The 26,054-nt window shown below is 37.4% G+C and overlaps 1 protein-coding gene across 3 annotated transcripts in view; it reads left to right on the top strand.

The window, feature by feature from the left end:
- Window positions 1-555: 555 nt before the first annotated feature.
- Window positions 556-26,054, top strand: part of LOC101833652 (immunoglobulin-binding protein 1b) — a 100,967-nt gene continuing 75,468 nt past the window's right edge. Inside the window, exons 1-2 of one of the 3 annotated variants that reach the window (XM_013125663.3) lie at window positions 556-665; window positions 9,154-9,240. The gene's annotated coding sequence lies outside the window, so the exon portion shown is untranslated. The remainder of the gene's footprint in view (window positions 666-9,153; window positions 9,241-26,054) is intronic. The other 2 variants (XM_040733315.1, XR_001197533.3) reach the window with 2 other exon arrangements.

Here is a 26,054-nt window from a genome sequence, read left to right on the forward strand (position 1 = left end):
TTTTTCTAAGAACGCTATTAAAGAAATTTCATCACTGAAATATCACTCAACAGTTCTATAAAAAATAGCAGCAATGATTATATTCATAGTAAGGTTTTCAGTTTGCCTGAACATATGTGGAATTTTAAAAATTAAAATTAATCAAGTAATATCTGATTAATGCAGAATGTTTTCAACATAGTATCTTTTAATCATTAGTGATTTCTCCTACCAGTGCTTCAAATGTTTAGCATTTACAACCCTTCTTTAGTTTGTGTTTCATTTTTCCTAAGCAACCTTTCACTGCAGTATATAGAAAGCCAAGGGTTAATTAAGATTTTACAATACACGTTGCCCACAAAAAATGTTTTGAATTTGTTCCTTGACAGTTTTAACAAGGTTTTGTGATGTCCCTCCTATACCATACTAACAGTAAGATACCTTAAAGCTCATGGCTTCTTGTTTCATGTCATTAGGTTGAAAAAAGCTTCTTGAATCCCCGCAGCCTGGCAGGCATGAACGCATGCGTGATTGCAGGATTGTGCTGGCTCACTAGCACAGAATGGGGGTTGGGAGTGTGATGCCTTACGTCAGTGCAGCAGCAGATCCTCCTCAGAGGAGAGGGAGCCAAAGATGCCTGCCGCATCCACCTGAGGAATGGTCAGCCAGACAGCGCAGCCACCCAGGTCAGCTCCATCTGGGCCCTGTTGTGTCTTTCTCTGATAGACTTAATTTTTTTCATGTTAAGGGTTGCAAATATGAATGGAATAGAACATTGTTGTATAGATCTAAAACCTTTGCCTTTGAAGAATCAATGAGAAATCTATTCAATTAGGCCCTGGCTTCCTTTGTCCTACCCTCTGTTGTATTGCTGCAAAGTGCTCCTCCCGCTGATCCCTCAATGTGACCTGTCACTGCAGTTCATTTCTCTTTGTGGGTGAGCATTTACATTTCAAAGCATAGGCAGTATTGCGGATTATTCCTTTATGGCAATAAGGGCATTAACCAAAGCAAAAAGAACTTCTACTGTGGTATATATATTTCCTAATGGACATTAAACTCAGTGTCTTCTTTTCACTGGAGAGTGTGAGAGGATGAAAGCAGGTGACAGTTAATATATAGAGTGTTAAGAGCAGAGTCGCAGGGTGTGGGGGAGCGTCCAATAGATCACAATGATTTAGACCTACCAGTTTCTGAATGGAAGACTTAGCTACAATGATTTCTGACACTATGACAGTTACAATAAAGGAAAGGGGTTTCCAAAGTGGTTGTAAGAAAGGACAGAGCAAATTGGAGCGAGACAGAGAGAATGAGAGTGAAAAAAAGTGAATGTGTCCCTGTGACCATCAGAAGTGAGTGGGTGTGTCTGCAAAATGGCCAATGTGTGGAGAAGCAGAATGTCTTCTACATACAGAAAGTCTGCTATATAGTCTATATAGTCATACTGAATGATAAATAGTTTTCTATGGTTTTGTAAGGTTATTTAATTTCAGGATTGTGGACATGTTTCAGTGTCTTTTTTTTTCTTTTTCTTTTTTTGTAAAGCTGTCTGTATCCAACCATAATTATTGGTTTGAAAGATATTCGATTTGGATATGTCACCTATTTTGCTTTTTCTGATCCCCTAACTTGAATGGGGTTTATAAGATATGCAAATGACATATACAGCAGATAATAACATAGGAATGTGTCTTTTCGATTTTGGAGTTGTATTTTTTCTGCATTTCAAAATGGTGCATAGATTTAAGATTTAAAGAAGCTTCCAAATGCTCTCTCATAGTGGCCCATGCAACCACTTCTCTGTTATTTTCCAAAGGTTGTTACTTCCAGAGAAATGCTAATTAGCAGAGATACAGCACAGTTTTAATATACCATACTATTTTTGTGTAGCATAATGTGAAATCTAGGATGATGATACTTCCTGCTTTTTGTTATTCTTTTTTTGCTAGAATGATGTTTGTGTGTGTGTGTGTGTGTGTGTGTGTGTGTGTGCAGCGCACATGCTTGTATTTCCATATAAAACTACAGTTATATTTTTAAATATGTGTGAAGGATTTTGTTGAAGATCACATTGAACATATAATTTGTTTTGTGGCAAAATGGCCACTTTCATAATAATAGCACTAGCAATCCATGACCTTGCCAGGCGTTTCAGACTCTGGTTTCTTCTTAACTTTATTTATCCAGTTTCTTCAAATTTTAATGCAGACTAACATATTTCTGAATGTATTTTGTAGGGGTTTGTGTGTGTGTATGTGTGTAAATGTTTGTGCATATATATTGTAGCAAAATTTGTTAATATATAACACAATGCATTACATATAATTTATATGTTGTAAATATTATTTCTATGACTTTTTTCTCAATGGTTTGTAATTTAGGAAACCCAGTGAATTTTATGTGTCAAATTATTACACTGTGAATTTGTTGAATGTACTTATCAGCATTAAGAGGTTTCTAACGGCATAATTGGGTACTGGTATAGACAGAATAATATCTTATTCACATGTGGATACTTTGACTTCTGCCTCTCCTATTTGTATCACCTGTTTATCCTTCAGTTTTCTGGTTTCCATAAGACTTTTAATACTGTCCTGAAAGTGATGGAGAAAGGTGAATATCATTATGCTGCTCCTGATTTTAATGTGAATTCTTTGAGTTTCTCTTCATTCAGCATGATGCTGGCTCTGAGCTTCTTGGAGGTTACCTTTATTATGTATTGCAGTATGTTGATTGTTCCTTTATTGGTGGCATTCATGGCTACATATCATTCTTTTCTTTCCTTTTCTTTTGGTTAGTTTTCGAAGACAGGATTTCTATGTGTAGTACTGCCTGTCCAGGAACTAGCTCTGTAGATGAGGCTGTCCTAGTACTCACAAAGATCCACTTGTCTCTTCCTTCTAAGAACTGGAATGAAAGATGTGTGCCACCACTACCCCACCAAATTTTTTATGATTTGTTTTTTATTTTTATTTTCAGTGCACAGGTGTTTTGCCTGCATGTATGTCAATGTGAGGGTGCAAAATCCCCTGGAGCTGGAGCACTAGACGTATGTAAACTGGCATGTGAGTGCTTGCAATTGAACCCAAGACCTCTGGAGGATTACACTGTGTTCCTAACCACTGAGCTATCTCTCCAGCACCTTGTTGCCACATTTCTAAAGAAAAATTAAAATTGATCCCTGGCAGCCATCACACCCAAGCAAGGTTAAATCTTTAAGGGCCCCTCCATCCTTCTGGCTTGGATTTGTACTTGATTGTGTGAGGAGTGTATATCTAACCAAAACATGAGGAGGTTGTGTTTGCAATCGCCAGGGTGTGTATAGGGGATAATATTTCTCAGTATCCCTCCTCATCCTCCAGTTCTCATTTCCTTTCCACTCTTTTTCCTTATATCTTTGAAACATGTAGGGGAGTGTTTTAGACACTGCATTTATGGCTGAGGACTCAGTGTTGTTTATTATCAGTGCTCTAAGTAGTTCTTCATCTAAGCATTAGCCAATGTCATTTTACATATGATCTTTGTCTATGCCAGACAGTGGTGGTGCATGCCTTTTATCCTAGAACCTAGGAGGAAGATAAAGGCAGATGGCTGTCAGTTCAAGGCTAGCCTGATTGACAGAGCTAGTTCCAGGACACCAAGGTTTAAACAAAGAAACTGTGTCTCAAAAAAAATCTATGGACACAAACATAAATATTCAAAGGGGAATTTGAAAAAAAATTCCATTTGGAAAAACAACATCCGTGGGTCTCCTGATAGGAACTACACCTTCCCTAGCCAAGATTTTTGATCTTGTTTGCTGTAACAAGCCTAAAGACCCTCCTGTGGAGGAGGTCTCGATTCCATTCAAGAATGTTGTTGGTTACTCTCATAAATAGTCTTGGCATCATTGCATTGTGGATATGTTTTACCTGGCAAGTCATTATTCATTATTATAGCATGTATTGTTAAGTAGGGATGAGAAAGAAACTATCCTTTTTCTTGTCCAGAGACTGAAAAGCACTATTTATCACCCTGAAGAAGGTGAGTTTCATGTTAGTTCAAGGCTGATTTCTGCAGTTCCAGTGAACAAAATATGTGATGTACTCAACCACGTTGCTTTAACATTTTCTTGGTTGAGAGGCAACCAAGAACAATTACAATAACCTGTTTAGTTTTATATGCTTTCTTCCGAACAAGTGTATTGCCAGGTGAATTTTTAGACTAGATGGGGATAAATCCATCAAGCTTCACCCATAACTTAAAGACTATAAGTGAAAGTGGGAAGCTGGGAGCATGACATGTGGTCTTCCCCAGAGGAGATCACAACAATTGGTTGACTGATGCCAAATGGTCAGCCCTGAAATTATACACAAAATTAAGATTATATAAATAGGACAGGTTATATTTAGGAATATATATATGAATACACATTCATATATATGCACACAATAACTATTAGGAAAAGGGGGGTCATTAATTTGAAGGAGAGTATAGAGAGGTATTTTGAGGGGAAGGAATGGAAAAAAATGTATTTTTTGTGGGGTTGGGTTTCTTTTTTATGTAAGAGGATGGATTACTTTGTGTAATCTACATGGTTGTCCTGAAACTTGTTCTGTAGACCAGGCTGGACTCAAACTCAGAGAGATCCACCTGCCTGTGCTGCTGCATACCGAGTACTGGGATTAAAGTCATGTGCCACTACTGCTTGGTAGAAAAAATGCAATTTCTAAAGTAAATTTTAAAAATTTGAAAATTTTATATTTTACAAAATTTAATTATATATTTCACTGATATATATATATCAGTGAAAGGTCAGTCCATCTAGGCTCCATGTCTGTAAACCTAAATCTAGTCCTTGGGGTTCATGTGACAAAAGCACAGAAATTACTATTTTAAGTAGTTTTTTTCTAAACATGGAACATGGAATTTGTGTGTGCACAGGTGTGTGTATTCACTTGCAAATGTACACAAAAATAAATAGATGTGTAATTTTTAAAATAGTTTTACTTTTTGTTATAATTGTATTCAAATCATTTTGATTTCTACACTAAAAAAAGTTTTTCAGCCTGTGATAGATATTCTTTCTCTTTATTTCTTCATTCTGTCAATATTATTTCTTTTTATTTTTAAGCAGGGTCTTATACACTACAGTGTGGCCTAGAACTTACCATGTAAGAAGATCGCCTTGGGCTCCCAATCGTTGTGCCTCCATCCCTAGAATCCTAATATGAGAAGAGCAATACGCTAAGTCCTGATTATGTATTGTTATGGATAAAAACAAAGGTTTAGTTCATGCGGATTAGGAAGGACACAAACTTTCTAATGGCATCTCACTAGATACAGTAATCAAACATACGGGTAGAACCAGTTCCCAGCAATGAATAGAAAACACAAAATATTCTCAATGGTACTTTTGACCATTTTTTTTCTGGTGTTGCTTTGTTTAGCATTTTTCGTCTTACTTGTGTTTTGCTTACATATTCTGGTTTTCTATTTTATATTTTTATGGGGTGTGTGTGTAACTTTTGTTTTCTTTACTCTGGTTTGTTATATTCACCTGTTTTTACAGAGACTATAAAATTCTGATTCCTAAAAAAATAAAATTAAGAGAGAAAGCAAGCATCTAAACTTGAGTGGGTTCAGAATTGTGGAAAGTCTTGGCGGAAATGGGAGAGGAGTAATGCTAATCAGAATATATATTCCTTGAAGCATTATATTTATTTATATGTACATATGTATGTATGTATATATTTCCTTCTTACCTAGGATATATCAGGTAATTCTATCAATCTGCTAGTCAATTTCAAAAGATCAAAAAAATCCATATATTTTGGATTTTACACTTCAAACTTTCATCACATTCTGAGGACACATCCATTATCACTTCAGGATACATGAATGATAATCATCTTCCACCACAAATATTATTAGGTTGCAAAAATACCAACAAGTTACTACTCAGGAAATATTTCTAATAAAATTCACTCTTCCATAGCATTCTCCCATCCATTTAACAATGAGTTCCATGATATCATTTTTGATATCTAAATAATATTCTTTTGTGTCAATGTACCATATTTCATTATCCATTCACCCATTTATGGACACCTAGACTGTTTTCTATATTCTAGCTTATCTGAATAAATCAACCATTAATATGAATGAGCAAGTGTCTCTGTAACAAGATTTAGATTCCTTTGTGTATATGGCCAAGAATGGTTCACATGGATCTTGAGGTAGATCTAGTCCTAGTTTCCCAAGGCTAAACCACACAAATTTCCAGAGTCACTATGCAAGTTTTTTTCCACCAGCAATGGATAAGGATTTTTCCTGCAACACCTCCTCACCAGGATGTGATGTCAATTGTTTTAATGATATTGGCCATCATAATTAGTGTAAGCTGAATTATCATAGTAGTTTAGCTATGCATATCCCTGCTGAATAAGGATATTGAATTTTTCTTTAAGTGAAATCAGCATTTTAATTGTCACTTACGGATCATTAGATGAAGGGACTTATGAATGAATACAAAAAGGAAAAGTAGGTTGAAACCATGGAAATTAGAGGAATGGAAGTGAATGTAAGAATTCAGAGAGCAACCAGAGGAAGCAGAGCAGCCAAAACCTTTTAAACATAATTCCTAAGGGGATACTAAACACTTTCACTTCCTGTCAGTATAAATAAATAATGAGATACATATGTTCAATTTTGGGCTTTCATCATAAATAATTAGACAGGCCAAATTAGGAGTACATATTTGTTAATGAATTTAAGGCACTTGAGTAGTTCATAGGTGGGGAACGGGACACGAAAGAACTAAAAGGCAGATTTTAGACAAGAAAAGAAAAAAAAGTGATGAAAGCATTTAGAGCCAAGGGAATAACCATCAAAAATGTATTCTCAGGACAGAAAATAATTTTGATCCTCACATATCTATTATTAAAAATATTAGAAGGTGAAAAGTCATCGTAAACGCAGGTATCATTCTTGTTCTTAAAGCCACATGCCAAGTTATGCTTGAAGAAGTAATTACCTCTGTGCTTACAGGGCCACCTAGCTTTTGACAAAACAGGAAGCTCGATGGACACATACCCAAAGTTCTGAAAAGAATTCAGTGGCATCCAAGAATATGAAATGCCTGCTCATTTCAAGGGACTTAAACAGTCATCTCAAAGCCAAAACCTATATCCTGACTTCCACAGAATATTTAATGTATGTTCCCCTGCAGAGACACGGGAAGGACAGATGCAAGACCCTGTTATATGAAACGCAACATGCAAGTCCACACAATGGTTAAAGATCATTGAGAACCCTTGGAGACAGACTACCTTACAAGCAGGGGTCGAGAGAAATACATATGAGAAAGCATGTGATATTCATGTTTTATTCCACCTGCTTTTGATTTAGTGACAATACAGTTCGTATAATGGACTGCGTTTTATTAGCGGAAGCACTGAAGCTGGTTGCTGTTTTTTTAAGTGCTTCACTGTGAGAGTGGCCACATTTATTTACCTCAGCCTCCAAGGAGGGGCTAGTGCATCTGGCAAACCAAACTGCCCATACCTCTTTCAGTGTTGGCCATTAACATCAACAAATTTCCCTCAGGGAATGTGTTAGTTACATTTTAGCTGGCCAACTAGCTCTGTGCTAATGGAAGGCCTTGTGACTGATAAGAGAACTGATTGTATGCATTCACTCAATAATTATTTTCTGCATAAGGACTCTTTTGGCTGCCTCCACTCTTTAATGCATGTTTGGTGTTCTTCCTTTTGGGGATACACACACAAACACACACATACATGCATACATACATACATACATACATATTTGTGTATGTCAGTGTGTGTGTGTGTGTGTAATATTCTCATTATGTATTGTTCCTTCCATCAGTATGAAGTTAACATCTTTGTCTTTTGTCACTTATTTTGGTTTGATGTCTTTTTGGTTAAATTGTTGAGCAGACAGAATTGACTGCTTAATTTGTCCATTTGTATGGAATACCCTTTGCATTCTACCAATTTAAAGAAGAGTCTATCTTTTGTGGTGAGCTTCATTTCTTGGAAACATACTCATGACTGACAATAGGTAAATATTGATCCACCCTGATAGTCTGTGTCTTTTCATTGAGAAAAGAAACATTAATATTCATAATTATTTTATTGTATGTTGGTTCTGGTAGTTTTGTTGTGCTAGCAGTATTTAGGTATTTCCTCTTGCTTTTGTTATAAAAGTATTCAATCATTATATGCATAAATGTTGATGCATACATGCCAGATCATGTGTTTGGAGGTTAGAAGGCAACTGTAGTAGATTTCCTTCTGTCATTTTCACGATTTTTAATGGTAGGTCTTGTTGTTGGTGAGTCACACAAGTGAGTTTCATACCAGTCCTCACATTTCAGATCAGAATATGTGAGTGCTTATTTTAACATGTGCAATTCCAGGAACCTTCCCATCTTCACATGTTCACTCACCACTTTTTTAGAAAATAAAGCTTACATTAACTCTTTTTATTCCACACAAAGTGAAGATAAGAGTATAGTGACTAAAAGTTAACAAGACAGTTCTGATAGAACTTCAGGTCTCTTCCTTGCCTTAAAGACACATTGCAGAATGGCACCTTTTATTAAGCTTTCAGTCATCAGTGCTTCCTGTATTTAAGGATCGACCTACTGTCCAACAAAATGAATGTGCCTACAGAAACATCATTTAAAAGTTCTGGGAAGAAAAGTTGGTGGCTACAAAACAAGTTGCTGTGTTCAGAATAGCAGAAGATTTTTAATATTTATAACAGTATTGACATGTAATGGAAAATTTCTGGAGTAAAGGAATCCAATTCATGCTCCTTTGTAAAACAATTAAATAAAATATAGAATACTGGTTCATGTCATCTGTCACTGCCATTTATTACAAATGCTATAAGTGCTACCAATCAGACTGCATATTATTAGGTTGTTTTATTTTAATTGCAAATATGTAAGTATAAGAGTACAGTCACATGACATGGGGACTCATATAGTTGACACTTGGCTGTGAAAATTATTCAATTGATCTGTTGTTGTGATATTTATTCTTGACCAATTTTATGTAGGATATTTCAATGAATACTATTTCTTCTCTTCAGTTGTCTATGGTTCACAAAACCAAAAATCTGATAAGTTAAATCTTTCATGTTTGTTTGTTTTTTTACCAGAGCGGCCTGTGTATTCAGCGCAGTCTCAAGGTGATGTTCAAGACCCTGATACCCTTCTGAATTCAGTTACCCTCTACAAATACAGAGGTGAGAAGCACCACTTATCAGTGTTTTTACCATCCAGATAGGATCTGAGGAGGGGTGGTAGGGAGGAGCTAAAACCGGATAGATTTGGTTTTCTCTGTGAAGGAGTGATGAGAACAGACGTGATGACCTTCTCCCTCTAATTTTGATTGTCTCACAATGTGTCAATTTAAACAAGTTTCAGTAAATTTCCCACAGGTCTCATACACTGCTAAGTCTTTCAACATGTAGGCACAGTTTAATGCTTACTATATTTTTTTTCTTGCTGGTAGTTTTGATCATTGTTTCTGTGTTTTGCTAATTTCACATTGTTTATATATTTTCCACTTCAAAAAAGTACATAAAACACTAATTAATTTGTATAGAATTATTATCATACTGAAACACTTTTCTATTCAAGATTCTCATGAATCTATAGTGTCTTAGACTGAATACAAACTCAGTGTCTTAGACTGAATACAAACTCAGTGTTGTTTTATAAGCTACATTATGTTTTTTATTATTATTATTACTATTGTTATTATTACCACTATTATCTGTTTCTATCTTATTTTGTAACTTTTCCAAGAAACTAATTTAATGTGAAACTTGTGGATCAATATCAGACAGTGTCCATACTCTCAAACACACATTAAAAATATCATTTAAAAATTACCTAAGTTCCAAAGAACTTTTTCCATTTTGCTTTTCATCAGTTACTGAAGTGACAGCTCTGCATATCCTGACTTAATGTGGTCTCTCATGTTGGGAGCATAGCAAGAAGGTGCATGTGCCCACATAGCTCCAGAGAAATCAGGAATATTAACCACACAGGATGTATTTCCAGTGGGAACGATGTAAAAGCTGTCTTTTTACCTAGAAAGCTGAGACTCAGAAATGATTAGCTGCCTGGTGAGCTACATTATCTGGTAGTCCAGGCTATATCAAACTGTTAAAACCAAGACTGAATGTGGTTAGTAATCTAAAAGACCCTTATAACCAGTGGTTCCCCCAAGCTCCGACAACCAGGACCAGAGGTGGATAACAGCCCAGATAACCTTTACATTGTCTGTATGACTAAACCCAGGCAAGACCCTTAGGGTCTTATTCTGTTGAAGTTAGCCTATCTCTAAAAGCCATCTTCTTGAGGAAATGTCATGTACCCTAAATTGGATTTTGATGTAATTGCACATATTTGTGTAATGTGCATTGTATTATACCAGGAAACTTTTTTTCCAAAGTATATTGTGAATACGCAGACTGTTATTATACTCCCAAAAGTCTGATCCAGGTTGACCAAGTCAATCTGCACCAGGTTTTCATTCTTATCTCTTTCAGGGTTTGCTTTCCTGTATGAGAGCTGCAGGGACCCACTCAGTATCATTTTGCAATATCTCTGAACCTTGTGCCATAATTGATCCTTCACATTCTTGATTTTGTTGCACTTAAAGTTTTGCATGGAATTTTTTACCTAGGAAAGTATGAACCAAACTTTGTAATTTGTAGTTTAACATTTTTTGGTTACAAAGTTTCACTTGTTTAGTGAGTGAAGCATTGTAGGTCATTAGTCTTTATGAGCTGGATCAGGAAACAATGATAGGTCACATGTGAATGGAATAGGCTGAGAGAGGCTAAACTCATCCCATTAAAGAGTTATTTACTAGTGGAGGCTTTGAAGAAGCAAGTTAATCCTTAATCTTGAGATCTTTCCTCATGATGAACCAATAGTAGAATATGTATACTCAAAGGAATGCCTGCTGTGATGTTTTTCATGCAGTTTTTATTTTATCTCAGATTTCGACTTTAGGGTAGAAATGCTCCAACTGTCTTTCAAAAGGCAAGAGAGAGGACATAATTAATCCACAAACTGCTAAGTAAATCCTGCTACCATGATTATGTGATCTATCATTTGTCTATGAATTCTTATACACTTAGCCATGATAACTATCCTTTCTGTTTAAAAGAAGCATATGCTAATGGTGACAAAAAAGAAACATAAGGGAAATGAAATTGTAATGAAAACATTCCCTTGCGACTATTATTCCTGCCATTGGAAAGTCATCTCATTACTCACTTTGGATTTCTGCAGCCTTCTACTCTAAGACAGACTAACATTACAGTGTACCATTATGCATATTTCTGTATACACTGTTTTGCACTTTTCTATAATACTGAGATCATGTCACATGTATATTTTTCAAGATCTCCTTATCTGATCACAATTGTGTCCTATGTATTATACCAAGCATACATGAAACAATAACGGTGGCCTTTCACCTGTAAAAAGAAAACAGGAATATTAGACAGCACATTCTTGTCAATAGATTCTTGATAATTTTTAATTAATTTTATTTAAATTAAAAACAATCATATTTTACATACCAATCCCAGTTCCCTCTTCCTCCTGTCCTCCTGCTACCCTCCCCCGTGTCCCCATCTTAACCCTATCCACTCCTCAGGGAGTGTGAGGCTTACCATGTGGGATCACCAAAGTCTGTCACATAATGTGGGGCATGACCTGGGACTGTGTTTCTAGGCTGAGAGACATCCATAAGGAATGGGCTTCCAAAGTGCATTCTTGCACTAGGGATAAATACTGGTTCCACTGCCAGAGGTTCCATAGATTTTCAAGCCCCTCAACTGACACACACTATCAAAGGGGGCTGGTTCAGTCCTATGCTGATTGCCAGCTCTCAGTCTGGATTCACGAGTGTTCCCACATGCTCAGTTCATCTGTTTCTGTAGGTTTCCCCATGGTCAACTGTGAATCTCTTCTTCTGCTTCCATCAGCTACTGGATGAATGCTCTATGATGGAATTTAAGGCAGTCATTAATTTCATTATAGAGGAAAGTCATTTAAGGTAGCCTCTCCATTATTGCTAAGATTCTTAGCTGAGGTCATCCCTGTGGTTTCTGGCAATTTCTCTAGTGGGAGGTTTCTCGTTAAGCCCATAATGGCTCCCTCTATCAAGGTATCTCTTTCCTTGCTCTCTGTTCTTCCCCCAACTCGACCTTCATGTTTCCTCCCTCCCCTCCTTCTCCCTTCCTATTTCTCCTACCTCCCTCCCTCCTTGCCCCTCTGCTCCCAATTTACTCAGAGGATCTTGTCCCTTTCCCCTTCTAGGGATTCCATGCATGTATCCCTTAGGGTCCTCCTTTATTCTGAGCTTCTCTGTGGTTGTGGACTGTAGGCTGATTATCCTTAGCTCTATGTCTAATATCCACTTAAGAATGAGTATGTACCATGTTTTTCTTTCTGTGTCTGGGTTACCTCACTCAGTATGGTTTCTTCTAATGTAATCCATTTGCCTGCAAATTTCAAGTTGTCACTTTTTCCACTCAGTAGTACTCCACTGTGTAAATGTACTGTTTTCTTTATCCATTCTTCGGTTTTGGGACATCTAGTTTGCTTCCAGGTTCTGGCTATTACAAACAATGCTGCTGTGAACATAGTTAAACAGAAGTCCTTGTGGTATGAATGTTAGGAAATACTTTGAAAGGACAGCCAGATATCCAATGTTGAAGAAATGAAAGAGACCAGGATATTTCAACATTCTCAAAAATTTTTTATTTTATAAAAACTTTTTAAAATTGTGCTTATGTTTTATTATGTGTATAAATGGTTTTCATTGTCTATATGTTTGTGCAGAATATGGAGAACGGGTGCCCATGGAAATCAGAAGAGAGTGCTAGATCCCTGCATCAGAGAGCTGTAAGCCATGATGTGGGTGATGGAAATTGAACACAGGTTCTCTACAAAAATAACAAATGCTCTTAGCATGGATCTTAAACGGATCTTGCTCACTCACCCTGAAGCCACTCTTATTCACAGAATGTTTATATAAATATATTCATTAATCTGTTACACATACATCCTTTTCCCAAATCCAGCAGCACGAAGCATAAGCACTGCTTTAAAAGCTCTGGGACTTTGATGAGCATGAAGCAATGTTGTTCCAAGGACCTGCAATCATTTATTGTGACTGTTAAAATAAAATGATGTCCTAAAGACATTAATTTTGAGGTACTCTTTTACAGATCTTCATACTTCTCAAATTATTTTGAGAATGTGCCAGAGACCTTTTTTCTTTTCCCATTGCAACAGCAACAATTCCCTTCTCATATATCCTAAAATAACACATTTCCTAACTTCAGTCATACCCATAATTTATAGCACTCACTCAAAAGTGTCAAATAGTTATAATTTAAAATATTAGTAACAATTGTGTGGAGTGAGTGACTTTAATGAATAAGTAACCAATCACATTACAAAGTCAGAGAGATTTTTTTTCCTGAGATAAGTTTTCTTTGAGCAGTGCTGGCTCTCTTGGAACTCACTTTGTGTATCAGGCTGGCCTCAAACTCACAGAGATCCACATGCCTCTGGCTCATGAGTACTGGGATTAAAGGTGTGAACTACTGCACCTGGGAAAGTTCAAGATTCTTAACACTTGCTTTCAAGAAATGAAGGGAAGTATCAGATAGTCATATAGCATATCATTAAAACATTTTAATGACATCCCTAGCCATCTGGGAAATGAAATCAAAACAAATCGGAGATACCATCTTACTCCTGTCAGAATGGCAAAAATCAAAACACCAATGACAGTTTATGCTGGAGTGGATGTGGAAAAAGGGGAACACTCCTTCACTGCTGGTGGGAGTGCCAATTCATATAGGCACTTTGGCAATAAGTATGGAGATTCCTCAGGAAATTGGGAATCAGCCTACCACAAAACCCAGCAATTCCACTCTTAGGCATATAACCAAAAGATGCCCATTTAAACAAGAGTGTCTGTTCCACTACGTTTATAGCAGCATTATTTGTAATAGCCAGAAACTGGGAACAGCCTAGATGCCCCTCAAATGAAGAGTGGATAGAGAAAATATGGAACATTTAAACAATGCAGTACTATTCAGCAGAAAAAAACAATGGAATCTTGAAATTTGCAGGCAAATGGACAACACTAGAAGAAATCATCCTGAGTGAGGTAATCCAGTCACAAAAAGAGACACATGTTATGTACTCATTTATATATGGATTTTTGACATGAATCAGGGGAGTGCCAGCATATGATCCCATTGTCAGATAATCTGGGAAACAGAACCTGCATCCAGAAACTGATAGAAGCAGAAGCAGACAGCCACAGCTAAACACTGAACTGAACTCCTTGAATCCAGTAGGAGAAAGGGAGAACTGATGAGCAAAGGGATTAAGACTGGGCTGGTTAAGCCCACAGAAACAGTTGACGTGAACAAGGGGGAGCTCTTGGACCTGAGACAGTTGTTCGATGTGCAGGATGGGACTGATCCAGATTCCCTGGATGTGGGAGTCAGGGAGGAGGCCTAGGTAATATATGGGGCTTTGGGTAGCATTTATCCATGGCATACAAATGAACGTTGGCTGCCCATCCAACAATGAGGGATGATCTCTCAGCCTGGACTCTTGTGGGTGGGCCTAGGCCCTGCCCTGGATGAAATGACATACTCTGGAGATCCTCAGTGGAGTGCTTCACCCTCCCTGGGGATTGGAGTGGAGATTGGGTTGGGGGCTGGGTGGCCTGGTGAGGGAGACTGGGGTGGGGGGGACAGGAGGGAGTGGGAACTGGAATTGATATATGTGAAGCAAACTGGTTTCTAACTTAAATTTAAAAGGGAAAGAAAAATACATTGCAATGATAGGGCACAGTGTGGCTTTTTGCCTTATAAATTAAGTGGTGACAAAAGTAATTGACCTACATTGCTAAAAGAAAACCTTTTAACTTTAATTGTTTGGCGTACAGATACTCTTTCTTAAAACATATATTCATTTTTTAAACTTGAAATACAATACATAATAATGAACTTTTATTCTAATATTATGCATGTAACTGCAAACAAAGTGTTACTGGTTTTAGTTATTCTTGGTTTGTTAAAAAGACAAATGTCTTTATACATATAGTTCCACAAATATAAGAGTATTAAATAAACAACTTGACTAGTATCTTTTTAGGTTGAGTAATATATTATTGGTATCTACTTCAATTATTTATTTTAAAGGCTATTGTTCATCATAGTGCCTGCCACATTTTTAGCTCTAAAATACCCTGAAATGTAAAGGCATATTCTTTGATGTGGTGGACATCTAGGACAGATAATATGAATGTTAACTGTTAACATTCAGAAGTTGTTAGGGAATGGGGAGGATTCTATTAACAAAAGAAATAGAACTCTGCCTATTCCTCATTCCTATTTTTATTTGCCATTACTATTATGCTCTCACAAGCTTATCAGACACACAGTTCACCTTGGTGTGCTGCCTAGACACAGAGTCAATGTGATCAAATGACAAAGCAATAAAATGTCTGATGCTAGGAGAAAAATAAATATCCTTTTGATTTAAAGTGACACTTTTATTAAATCTTTTAAATTCTACCTAGCACAAATATAAGTTCATCAATTAATGTTAGCACGTAGATTTATAATCTCAGGTAACATTAATTAGACATTGTATCTGTTATAAAAATCCTTAGACTAAGAGGCTTAAACAACAGATACTTCCATCAAAGGATATGAAAAGCAGAGGAACCAGGTACCAGAAAAATTAATTCTTCTGGATAGAGTTCATATTCCTGGCTTGCAGACTGCTGCCTTTTTTTATTCATTTATTTTCATTTTATTTTACTTTATGTTTTTGGTCTTTTTTTTCAGTTTAAATTTAGATAAGAAACAAGGTTGCTTCACAAGTCAGTTCCAGGTCCCTCTCCCTTTCCATCCCCTCCTCCCGTGCCCTCCACCAACCCCCCCCCATTATCCCCTCATTTCCCCAGGGAGGGTGAGACCTTCCATGGGGGTGTCCATAGGCTGTCATTTCATATAGGGCAGGGCCTAGACCCTTCCCCAAGAGTTTAGGGTGAAAAGTGCACCTCACATTGTTGGATGGGAGTCCAAAGTCCGTGTGTATACTCGGGATGGGTACTGATCTGCTGCCCAAGGCTCAATAGATTACCTAGGCCTCCTCACTGACACTCACATTCAGGGGGTCTTGATCAGTCCCATGCTGGATTCCCAGGCTGATGCCTGGGATTCAAGAGTTAACCTTTGTCAGGTCAGCTGTTTCTGGGGGTTAAACCAGCCCAGTCTTAATCCTTTTGGTCATCAGTCCTCCCTCTCTGTTACTGGCTTTCTTGAGTTCAGCTCAGTACTTAACGAGGGAGTCTGCCTCTTCTTCATCAGCCACTGAATGAAGTTTCTGTTTCCCAGACTCTCTGGCCATGGGATTGTAGGCTGGCACTCCCCAGATCTATGTCTAAAGTCCATATATGAGAGAGTACATGCCATGTTTCTCTTTTTGTCACTGGGTTACCTCACTCAGGATGGTTTCTTCTAGTGTCATCCATTTGCCTGCGAATCTCATGATTCCATTGTTTTTTTTTTTCTGCTGAATAGTACTCCACCGTGTAAATGTACCACATTTTCTCTATTTACTCTTTGGTTGAGGGACATATAGGTTGCTTCCAAGTTCTGGCTATTACGAATAATGCTGCTATGAATATAGTGGAGCAGACATCTTTGTTGTATGAATGGGCATCTTTTGGATATATGCCTAAGAATGGAGTTGCTGGGTCTTGTGGTAGGTTTATTCCCATTTTTCTGAGGAATCTCCATACTGATTTCCAAGGTGGCTGAACCAGTTGGCACTCCCACCAGCAATGGAGGAGTGTCCCCCTTTCACCACATCCTCTCCAGCATAAATTGTCATTGGTGTTTTTTATTTTAGCCATTCTGACAGGAGTGAGATGGTATCTCAGAGTTGTTTATATTTGCATTTCCAGGATGGCTAAGGATGTTGAGCACTTATTCAAGTGCCTCTCAGCCATTTAGACTCCTCTATTGAAAATTCTCTATTTAGTTCTGCAGCCCACTTTTTAATTGGGTCCTTTGCTGTTTTGGAGACTTGCTTCTTGAGTTCTTTGTAAATATTGGAGATCAACCCTCTGTCAGATGTGGGATTAGTGAATATTTTTCCCATTCTGTGGGCTGCCTTTTTGTCTTGCTGACTGTGTCCTTTGCCTTACAGAAGCATCTCAGTTTCAGGAGGTCCCATTTATTAATTGTTGATCTCACTGTCTGTGCTACTGGTGTTATGTTCAGGAAGCTGTCTCCTGTACCAATTCATTCAAGGGTACCACCCACTTTCTCTTCTAAGAGGTTCAGTGTGGCTGGATTCATGTTGAGGTCTTTGATCCATTTGGACTTAAGTTTTGTGCATGGTGATAAACAGGGATCTATCCGCATTCTTCTACATGCCAGTCTCCAATTATGCCAGCACCATTTGTTGAAGATGCTTTCTTTATTCCATTGTATATTTTTAGCTTCTTTGTTAAAGATCAGATGTTCATACGTGTGTGGGTTAATATCAGGGTTTTCAATTCGATTCCATTGGTCTACTTGTGCCAATACCAAGCTGTTTTCAGGACTATATCTCTATAATAGAGCTTGAGGTCAGGGATAGTGATGCCTTTGGACATTGCCTTGTTGAACAGGGTTGTTTAGGCTATCCTGGGTCTTTTGTTTTTCCATACAAAATTGATTATTGTTCTTTCAAGGTCTGTGAAAAATTGTGCTGGGATTTTAATGGAGATTGCATTGAATCTGTAGATTGCTTTTGGCAGGATTGCCATTTTTACTACATTGATCCTACCTATTTTAAATATTTTGTTTTATATGTCAATCCAAGTTCCCTCTCCCTCCCCTTCTCCCGCAACCCCCCACCATCCCCCCATCCTCCCACCCTATTGCCAATTCCTTCTGCATAGGGGATAGCTAGAGTCTATCATTTCACTTAGGGTAGGGTCCAGGCACTTCCCTAAGAGTCCAGGCAGAGAGAGCAACCCTCTTTGTGTTATGGACACACAATGTCTGTTAGAATTCGAGGGATAAAGACTGATTCACTGCTCAGGCCCCCCTAGGTAGCCCAGGCCTCCTCATTGACTCTCACATTCAGGGGGTCTGAATCGGTCCCATGCTGGCCTCCCAGCTGTCAGTCTGGGGTCCAACAGCTCTCCCCTGTTCAGATCAACTGTCTCTGCTGGTTTTGCCAGCCCATTCTTTGCCAATTTGCTCTTCGCTCGTCTCTGTCGCTGGGTTCCTTGGGTTCTGTGGGTGTTTGCCTTTGCTTCCATCAGTCACTGGATGAAGGCTCCAGGATGGTTATAGACATCAAGTTCACTATCAGGAATAGGCATTCGAGGTGGTGTCTACACTATTGCTTAGCTTGCCAATTGGTGTCATCCGTTTAGATCATTAGAGGTCACAATGATGCCTGATCTGTCTTCTAACCTATGATTCCCTCTTCCCCCTATCTGACCCCCAGTCACAAAGAGACATACATGGTATGTACTCACTCATATATGGATTTTAAACATGGATCAGGAGAGTGCCAGTGTGCACTTCCACTGACAGAGAGTCTGGGAAACAGGAAAGAACCTAAAAGATATACATGGTACCCAAGAGAGGAGAAATGAGGCAAGATCCTCTGAACAGATGGGGAACATGGCGAGGGGTGGGGGGAGGGGGACCTGGGAAATAGAGAGGGCGAGAAGAGGAAGATCGAGTAGGACGTGGAGGAACAGGAAGGTCGACTGCTGCCTTTTTTAACTGGCTCAGATGATAGGAAAAGAGAATCATCTTTGCATCTTCCCCTTTTTCTAAAGCAAATTATTCTTTCATGAGGACCATGAAGAAGTGACAACAATCCTATTCACCCTGTTAAACTCACAAATGCTCTCTCTGCTGCTACAATATCACTGGGAAATAAGGGTTCAACGTATTATTTGAAGGGAACCATTAAGTCCTCGGTACCAAATACATCTATAATGTCTGGGAAATAATTCAAGAGAAGTGGAAAATTTTAAATTAAAATTATAATTATAAGAGCATTATACAATACAAAATATGTGCATCAACAGATGGTTTTATATTCAACAAAACTTAGGTTAAATGTCAGTCCTTAAAGGAGTTTCAATCTGCTTTTTAATGGATTCTTTGGGAATTTCACATCATACACCACAGTTCAATTCATTTCCCAGTCCATCCCTCTTGTAGTTTCCCTCACAAAGAAAGCTAAACACTAATAAGCATAAGGTTAAAAACCATAAAAAAAGAAAAATTACTCTTTGCTCGTTCCCACCTATCCATTGCTTCTTCATTCATCTTAGTGGCATTGGGACCTGCCGTGAATGATACATTATACCCTTTTTCCAAACAGCGTTTCTTGCAAATATTCATTGTGGTACACTATCAATACAGAACTGCCACCAATATTGTTTTCCAATATCCTGCTGTTACCCCTAGCCATGGAGATCCTATGGCTATGGTTTTAAATGATCAGTTACTTCACAGATTTCAGGGTCACAGATAGGCTATAGATGTTAGTGTGTGCCTATTCCAGGTATTCAGTATGTGCGTGGATGGTAGAGACTGCTCATCTCAGGTGAGTGGCAGAGCTGTCTCTCTCAGGCCCATGGTGAGGGATGGAGTGAGCTTTCCCAAGTGTGAGGAGCCAGTTATTATTAGCATATGGGGCCAGGTACATGGGTCATCGGGGTTCATTAACTCAGGGCCAGGAATGTTCAGGGTGCTGTTGTTTAGGGGGGCAGTGATTAGTTCATTCCGGGCCTGTGAGGAGTGGGGCCAGCTAAGCAGAATTCCAGTACTTCAACACATGTTTCCACATGATTTATAAGCAGACCTATGGTAACACAAGCAATGGACACCAACATGTTGGAAGGTTTTTGATGACTGGCTGAGGCTGCAGTCTCCCCATGGCCAGGCAGTTTATCTCAGTAACTCAGCAAAATGGGCTCTCTCCCTCCCACAGAACTTCCTGCCTCTACCTTCCCTTATCTGGAGAATATCCTTGGGTCTGGAGGACTGACCTTATCTGACAGTTGTCTCTAAACCAGATGCCTGAATTATCTTTGGGCTGACCCTTGGAACAGACTCCTGTTAAGAAGACTTGTTCTGGGAACTCTGATATAGGAGCCTACTGCCACATGCAAAACCTTGTGATAGAAAGGAGTATACCACTTAATACAAATTATGGTTTGTCACCAGGCTCCCCAATCCTATACATTCCTTATACTCTGGAATAAAGCTGAGCTTATTCACTGAAGTTTGTCTCCCAGAGGTCTACCTCTGTCTGCACCCACAGATGTCTTGAACCCTGTTCCCTGCTTCTCTTCCCTCTACCTTCATGGATCAATGTAGCCAACAATCTGGAGAAAGAAGCAAACCTACATCCACACAGAACCCAGCTGCTGTAGGACCACAGACCCAGATATGATCATTCACAGAAGCGTTGGGACTGTTTTACCTTGGTCCCTAGTGACCTCTGGGATATGGTTGGGTCCAGCAGTAGACGGCTCCCCACAGAAGGCATTATTCACATAGCTATGGGCATGGATTCTATTTTGAGAAGAAAATAGCTTTTTTTCTGCAGGTAGTTCCATTTTTCATTCATTGTCAGCAAACTAGGTCCTTTTAATCTTTTGTGACTTTTTTCATGTTTTTTGAAGGACACTTAATCAGTGTTGATGATCTTGTGTCTTTTCTGGTTTGAAGTTGAAGTATTCCTTACAGACTTTTTCAGTAGCATTTTTAAATTTTAGTTTTGTCATCATCGTCATCACAAAGATCATTGGCATCTAATGCTTGTTTTTCATTTTTCACTAGAAGCTTTCAGCCTTTTTCTTAGTAGACTGAACTTTCCAAATATACTTAGGTTTTTTATACTATCTTTATCTTTTTCTTCTGACTCTCCATTTTATTCCACAGAAACTCGTTGTTTTCCTAAATAATTCACTTGCCGTGAACAAGAATTCAGAGTGAGGCTGACAGGTAGTGTAATTTCAAAGCAACCAACAGGAAATTAATGTTGGCATTTCATATTTGCACATGCTAATATGATTGAACTATTTTCATAAATCATTGTCTCCACTTCAACAATATGTGATTCATCTTTTAACTGGTCCCTAAACTGATCATTCTTGAGAATAAGTGGTATTCATTTACATCATTATCAATTTAAAATGATGATCTTTACTGTCCTTATATTCATAACTACAGAAGGAGTTTTAAATCTCAGGGGATAAAGTCTTTAACCCTCTAACCTTTCCTAAGTTGGAGGTACATAATGCATTGTAAAAGAAGCTTAAAGTAGCTACCAGAAAGATGCCATTCAGATACACAGAACAGACTGACAGAGGGCTTGGTTTATTTTATTTTAATCATGTATTAATACTTTTTAAAAAGATAATATATTTGAACATATCAGGACCATAATAATCATATATTCTAAGCGTATTATTTTAGTTCTCAATGTGTCAATCAGCAAAACTTACAAGTTATTTAATATGTCCAAGGCATTTAAATAGTTAAAGAATAAGAAGGGAAAACATTTGTTTTTTGATTGTTGCCATGTTTACTAATTTGGGGTATGCTATTATTACTTTCAAATATTTACTTATTTGTTTCTTTAATTTGGTTGTTGCTTGCATGACAGAAATCATGTATGGACATTAGAAGAAACAAGGGGGAATTCAGTTTGCTCCTTCCACTATGTAAGATGTGGTAATTGGAGTGAGATCATTACAAAAAAGGTGCTGAGTGCAAGCCATTTTTCTTCCCAACCATCTTAATGAATGCAGTTGAGATAATTTATATCACTTCTTGTCTTTTGATGTGATCCCAAGAATGTGTGAGTATGTATATTTATGTGCATGGGTGTTTGAAATTTTTTTCATCAACCATCTGATAATGGTTTAGCTTTATTATTATTTTCTTCATAGGTTTTTTTGCAAACTTACATTAACTTCAAAACTTCAAGTGCTCAGATTTATGGGGAATGAAAATCATATTTTCACAGAGTAGTCTAGTGAGAATTTAATCAAGTATGCCCTATCAGTAGCCTGAAACTGATTAAAAGTTTACACCAGTAGGCTAAACTGACCTAATAATTCTTTAATGAACCTCATTTCTAGCTACATTATTGGGAGTAAACATTACATTCAGAGAAAAAAAAGGGCAGTCAGCTCTACACACTGAAAGACAGAAGCTCAGTACATTATCCAGATTGCATCTCCTACTAAAATTGCTTAGCCAGGTTATTAATTGCAGGATTTCATAGGGTAGTATATAGATGGGTCCTTAATCAGAATCAAGAACCTGAATACAATTTGGTTGATCTTAAAAACAAATCCTTGTCAGAGTCTTTATGCCACCCATGTAATGTACATGAGGGTTTTGAAGTTGCTAACTATATTGAATAGTTGTTTTTCTAATTTTCATGATTAATTAGGATATTTTAATAGGCTGATTGAGAATAAGTTCCTGAGACTGGCTAATTGGGGCACAGACTATAGCCAACCATTCAGTCTGGAAACAGTGTGGTAATCTTCAAGATGCTAAATGGCCACAGCAAGTAAGCCTAGGTGGAGTGGAAAAGTGAAAGTTTCTCCCAGTTGGTGGAGTTCCATTACTCCAGGACAAAATTTCCTACCATTTTACTTCTTTGCTTTTAAGTTTCTGCTTGTGAAAAAGAAAAAAAAAATGAGTATTTGTATTTCATTTTAAATTATTCAGAATGTATGATCATTGATAATTGTAACTGTTAATCCTCATCAAAAATTCTTTTTATATTGTACAGTTATCCACAACTAATCAAAAATGAAAAGAGTAAGTGCCCAATGCTAACCCAATCTAGAATGTGATGGCTACAACTAAGGCTCAAGGAACTTTCTGGAAAGGGAGGCAGAAAAATAATGAAGATTCAGAGGATCCAGATATTTACTGCAATATTTCATGACTTCTAAGCATAATAGGAAATGTACACCCATTAAATTTCAACAATGTGCTTGCCTAAAGAAGCCCTCCACACGGACATCACAGACATATATTCCAAGATGAATGGAATCATTTCACAAGCCATAATTCATAGAGGAAGAGTTTTTGGCAATCAATGGCTGCAAACATAGGCTGAACAAGTTTTCACAGAGAATAAATAAGTCCCACCCGATTATCCCTAAACACAAGTCCATATAAGCATAATAAATGTACTAGCTGTCTTGTGTTTTGGGGGGGCAGTGACAATAAGAAATAAGAAGTGGCCATGGATTTGAGAGGGAGATAAATTGTCAGAAAATGAAACCCAATAGGCAACCTTTTTTATTTAATCTTCTTGAACGCAAAATTAAATTATAATTACAAATTCATACCATTACTCTTAAATTATCTTCAACCCAATTTGATCTCAGTGTTTATTACTTTGTTTATTATGTTGATGTTGACTATGACGATTTCCTTTGTATAAAAATTGCTCTTCAACTTGAAATACTGTATGCATTTTAATAACCACCTCTATGCCATTGGTTACATAATTATCCATAAAATGAAAATAATAATTATAATAGTTAGAGAGTTTTGCCCTGGGACTCAGGATATATTTTACATTTACATGAGGTTCATATGATTTTTATTTTAATTTTAAAAGAATGAGTTCATTTACTTTCCATTCAGTGGGTTCTGATATTGTTTACTATCATATTTTGAACATGATAGACAGCAAAGATTTCTTGAAGCATAAAATCCTTAGACTCTCACCCTGCTCCATATAATGTGTTCTTTTCCCCTTTTTTTATTTAAATTAGAAAAAAGCTTCTTTAACACATCAATCCCAGTTCTCTTTCCCTCCCCTCCTCCCCCACCCATCCCCTTACTGCTCCCCAGGGAGGGTGAGGCTTTACATGGGAGATCTTCAAAGTCTGTCATATCATTTGGAGCAGGACCTATACCCTTCCCCATGTGTCTAGGCTGAGAATGTATCCCTCTATGTAGAGTGGGCTGCCAAAGTCCATTTGTATACTAGGGATAAATACTTATCCTCTACCAGAGTTATTTTAAGATGAATATTTTATTGGATGCATGATTGTTTTGACTTAATATATGTACGTATGCAATGCGTGTGCCTAGTGACTACAAAAATCCCAAGAGGGGAGTTTGGATGCCCTAGAGACTGAGTTGTGGTTTCTTTGGGTACTGGGTAGTGAAATTGGACATTTTGGAAGAGTAGCAATTTCTCTTAACATCTGTACTTTCACTCCAGCCATGCCACATTTTCCTATTGAAATACCACCATAAATCATCTTGATAGTCTGGTTCTTTGCACCAAAATTGAGACAACAAATATTGAAATGATGTGGAGAAAAGTTAACCCACATTCATATATAATTGGATTGAAAGCTTATGTTGCCACTACAGAAATCAGGGTAGAGAACTCCCAAAATCTAGTAATAAATCTACCCTAGGACCTCTGACCCAGATATAACAATCCTATGTCTATTCCCAAACTACTTACCATACTTCTTTGGAGACAAATGCTCACCCGTGTTCATTGCTGTTCTATACATTATAGCTAGGCATTGGAAACAACCTAATCCTTTTTTAAACTAATGAGCAGATAATGAAAATATGTATTTAATACATTATAAAATAATATTTGGTTTTGGAGAGAAACAAAATTGTGTTCTCAGGTAAATATATGAAAATATAATTTAATATGTTGAGTGAGATAATTCAGAACAATGTCACATGTTCTCTTTTATTCCAAGTTCCTGAATCCAAATCTTCAAATGCCAATGTATATCCAGATGTAACTGCAGAAAACATGAAAGAAAAATGGAGACGCTGCTGTGGGTGGAGCGCTGAGAAAGGAGACTAGTAAGGCACAAGTAATATTTTTGGCAAAATTGAAGAAGGACTCATTATTAAGATGCGGGAGGGAGACTAATACAGAGAAGAAGGGGGAAGTAGAAGAAAAGGAAGGGCGTCTAGAAAAGTTATGAGGAAATAATATTATTAACTAGATTTCAAATTACAAGTAACTATACTACCTGAATCAATTCACATATATATTTTAATGAAAATTTGTTATTTTCCAAGACAATATTCTCTCCAATAACCAAATATCACCTAGTAAAAATTCCAGCAAGCAAAAGCAAATGTATTTGGAGTTGTTCATCGAGGTTGTCCAATTGACTCACAAAGCAAAACTGCTCAAACCTAAAGAAATTATGAATTTTGAGGAGAACCCACAATTACCATTCTAAGTAAATATAAACCTCCATGATCCTTTATGACATTCTATATATTTTTCTTTCTCCCTTCAGATAAGTGCAGTTCTTACCCCTTTTCAAGGAAAGTTTTCTTTAAAAATAACTGAAACCATTACGGAAAACCACAACCAATAAGATTTGCAAGCCCTGTCTCAACAGCTACACTTACAAAACTCTGTCACAAAGTCTCAGGAAGACAGGGGGAGAAGAGGCTGTTTTCCAGTTAATCCAACAATGATTGTCTAACAATGATACAAAATCCAAAAATCGAGTAGTTAATTTGGTCAAGCTGGATATCTCAGCTTGTCATCAGTACATATATGCATTTCATAGTAGGAGGCTCCAATGCCAGTGCAGGAAGGAACTTGGAAGTAAGGACAACCAGAAAAATATCAAGATGTTCATGATTCCTTATCCTTTATAGAAGCCTCCACCAGAAATTGTGACCCAGACTTAAGGTGGATATTCCTAAATCAAAAGATTTTGATTTAGTTGGATCTTCTCACTTCAAATGAGTTACTTGAGATAAAAATACCTGCACCAATGTGTTCCTCCATTAGATTCTAGGTAATTCTAGACATAGTCAAGTTTACAACCAAAAATAGCCAATGTTTCCTAAAACCTTCACTTAATAGTAGGTGCATAGTGAAATTAGTTATACAAAGTTTGCATTATTCTAATTCCAAA

The sequence above is a fragment of the Mesocricetus auratus genome, unplaced genomic scaffold, assembly GCF_017639785.1.
Source record: "Mesocricetus auratus isolate SY011 unplaced genomic scaffold, BCM_Maur_2.0 Super-Scaffold_100030, whole genome shotgun sequence".
Taxonomy (NCBI): Eukaryota; Metazoa; Chordata; class Mammalia; order Rodentia; family Cricetidae; genus Mesocricetus; species Mesocricetus auratus.